This window comes from Etheostoma spectabile, unplaced genomic scaffold, assembly GCF_008692095.1.
Source record: "Etheostoma spectabile isolate EspeVRDwgs_2016 unplaced genomic scaffold, UIUC_Espe_1.0 scaffold00005707, whole genome shotgun sequence".
Lineage (NCBI taxonomy): Eukaryota > Metazoa > Chordata > Actinopteri > Perciformes > Percidae > Etheostoma > Etheostoma spectabile.
Genome location: NW_022603288.1, coordinates 22,501 through 26,313, shown reverse-complemented (window position 1 = coordinate 26,313; position 3,813 = coordinate 22,501).

The window sequence follows — 3,813 nt, the reverse complement described above, 5'->3', positions numbered from 1 at the left end:
CACGGGTACTTAATAATAATAATAATAATTTATTTGACAGGGACAGTGTACATTAATCAACATCGCTGTAAATGCACCAGAATTAGCCAAAAGGCTATTTTTCATCCGTTGTCCCTGGACAGATCTTAAAATTGTCTCCCTAAAAAACAACAACAATAAGAAAATTACAGTCAACAATACAAATAAAAAAGTAGTAAAACAGATAAACTCTTTACAACACGTTGATAAATACAGTCTACAAATGTAATACAGACATTAGGGAAAATAAAAATAAAAAAGATACTACACAATAGAGACACAAGTTGCAGCACGGTTGGGTAGAGTGAAAATACATTTTTTATTAATGCCGACATGTCTGATGTGTTATGAACCAGCTCTTTTAGATGTTTTTTGAACAGAGTGTAAGTGGTGAGGTCTCTGATGTTCTGAGGGGACAGAGTTCCACTCCCGTGCTGCTGTGACTGAAAAGGCACTCTGACTAAATGCACTTCTCCGCAGAGGAACAACCACAGTCTCCTCGGGGCCGACCCTCGTGTTACTCTCTGTGTCGTGTTCCTAATGGTCACAAACTGACTGAGTGGAGGAGATGACAGACCATGGATGATTTTGTATAACAGACAGAGGTTTGAATACTTAATGACATTTTCCCAACTTAAAGTTTATGCTTTTGTAAAATGGTACAATGGTGATATCTTAATGGTTTTTTATCCAGAATTTTGATTGTCTGTTTGTAAAGTGACTCTAAGGATTTTAGTGTGTTTTGTTGTCACTTGTCTGGATTATACTTTGTGTTTAACACTGGCTTAGTATTTCTTCCTATTTTGCCCCTAGCGGTTTTCTTGGGTATTGGTGGGTCACAAATGGTAACCCTCCTCATCAGGTGCCGGCCTGGGGGAACCATGGTCTGGGGTCCCCTGGCTCGGTCCCTAACAGGAGTGAGAATGCTCCTCGGTTGAGGTGTAGTCACCTGGGCCCTGGGCCTCGGTTGTACTTTCATGTATAGGCCTAGGGTAAATTTCTTCCCTACTACGCCTTTCACTTCTCTCCTCAGTTGGGTGAGTAATGGGAGGTCATCCTCCTCGTCAGATTCTATTACAGGTCTAGTAGTTTTTCTTTTGTGCTTTCTATGAGCACCAATAGGTGGCGAGGTGCTATTTGCATCAGGAGAGCCCTCCCTATGACCCAGGTCTAGCGCGCTTATGGTCCTAGTGAGGCCTATCACGCCTGTCTGTGGGTTTTTTAGCCTAGCTGGCTGGAGCAAGGACCGTGCCTCGCTCCTTTTTGGTCTAGGGGTGCTTGGTGTACTGCTTTGCGGGTTAAGGGGGCTAAATCTTTGAACTGTTTCTTGGATGCCCTCTTGGGGTCTATTACTCCCGTATCCCTATGACCCCAAGGTGGGAAGGGTGTGTACACGGGTGACTGCGTAGACTGGTCCCTAAAGCTGGCTGTTGGAGGATTTCTCATAAAATCAGTAATAGGGGGAAGCACAGGGGGCAGATTCCTCTGACCATCCCCGCCCTCCTCCTCCTCTGATTCTTCTTCCACATCTGTGTGGTAATCATCCTCCTGTGAATCTCCCTCATCTTTTCTGACTCTGAGTTTTCATCATCTTCATCTATATTTTCAGGTGCGGTTAATTCATCACCTTCCTGATCAGCGGTAGTAGAATGTTAAATGTCATTCCCCCGAACAACGGGAGTATATCTTTAATCCATGTGAGGAGGACCTGGGGGGGGTCCCCCCTGTCCCTTCCTCTTAGGTTATTGTCGTTACTTCTCCAGCCCGCGCTGAATTGACCAGGGGGTGTATTGCCCTTATAAATTCTCCCCTATTTGCAGGTTTATACACTGCGCGATATCCTATGCCTTGTGCTTCACTTAAGCATCCAATCTCTGGTAGTTCCCATATCTACATGGGGTAGAGAGAGTACCTCCTGGAGATACCCTCCCCCAATCCAGTCTACTACTTCTTGTTCATAGTCTGGTAGTGGAGATTTCCTCATGTGGTTTAAGACATTCTGAGGTGTGCACAAAGGTACCAACACAGTCGGGGGTATCTCCCCTCACTATCCGCACCACTGATCCTGCCTGATGCCCTCATCTGGGTTAGCAGGTATTACTCTCTCTTGGTTTTCTAAACCCGAGGATCCCCTCGGTGAATCTGGGACTGCTCCTGAGGTAGCGGGGCTGCTCTGTTCCATCTGTTCTCCACACTGAATCGCTAGAGTACTGTTTCTCCGTCCTTCTCCTAAGTAGCCAGAGACGCCTTGCTCTCTGGTACAGTGTGGTATGTATACTATTACTCCTGACCTTGGCATGTGGACTTTGTGGTCCGGAGACATAAACAGATCGGGGTACAGGTTCTCTGATTGCAACAGAGCCCTTTCTATTTCTCCCATTGCCTGTTTTGAACAACAGACCACCCATTCAAAGCTTCGGTGCATTTTTAATATCTTAGCAAGTGCTGCTACACTGTCTCGTGTTGAGTACTTGAAAATCCCATCACCAAACAGGGTAATCACCCTGTATGGATGTTGGCTTTTATTACTCCCTCTTGTAATATTCTAAAGAGGTACAATTCATCATTCTTATCATAGAAAGTGGACACTAACCTGCTTGCGTCATTTTTCCACTATAACAGCAGTGTATCACTTCTCCATAGACTCCGTGGTCTTTATGAGTTTGTTGAACTATTGTTCCATCTGGCAGTGGCGCAGAGGGTTCCCAGTCACATGACTTAGGGAATTTCTTTTTAACGCCGCTGCTACTCCTCCTGCATGGTCCATCAACCTATTCGCTGGGTTGAACCATGAAACCATTTTCAATTTTCCTGGGTATGAGTCACACTTTCTAATATCACTACGAAAGTATCTTATTGTTCCACTACCTAGGTTTATTAAACTTTCTGACATGCCTAAGGCTGGGTTGGATCTCAGATTATGGTCTATTTGTGTTCCATTTTCCTCATGATCCGTGTCCTCAAATACAGAAGCGGCGTAGGCGTCTGCAGCTGCCATACTCGGGGGGCTTATTCGGTACTTTGCTCTTTTGGATTTCCCTTTCAACAAAATTCCCCTACCGTCTATTGAGTCCTACTTTATTACTGTTGATTGTTCACGTTGTTTCGTCTTGGTTTAACTACTTCACCTAACCCTGTCGTAATTAGTAGGGCTTACCACGTGATCAATCTATTTAAGCCGGTACGTAGAAAGCCTCAGTGTGCCTATCGTTCCTAGGGGCTGTAGCTTCTATACCTATGGCGCTTTGCCAAGTTATTCAGTATAGTTGCGCGGCGCGCTACTTCAATCTCAAGTTCTAAAGCGTTTTGAACGCACCATCTATGCAGTGTGTTCGAGCCTCTGGGCAGTATTGACCTGTTTTGCCACTTCTAGTTAATCACTTCAACTTTGCGTTACAGTTCCCAACACTGCCCCACGTTGGGCGCCATGTCGAACGGTGTGACAGTTACTGAGGGTCGTATCGCTCTTGTTTGGTTGAGGGCTAACTCCTTTTATACCTTCCCCTCAGTAACCCCCTCCCTACTATGCCCGCTTCTGCGTATAATAACACCCGTTACTATCAGCGGGGCGGATGGTTAGGCCTATATTAAAAGGAGTTACTTTGATACTTCCCTGATTGTATAAATGCTAGATTTGCGATCCACACACAGTGATTCGCTAATTTAACACTTTTTTTAAAAATGAATTAGTAATTATTACTTTTAGTTATAATTAGTTTTAATTCTTTTTACTTAGAGACACACACACCCTTGCTAAGTTTAAAGGGCCCCCGCCCGGATCAGGGAAACCGGAGG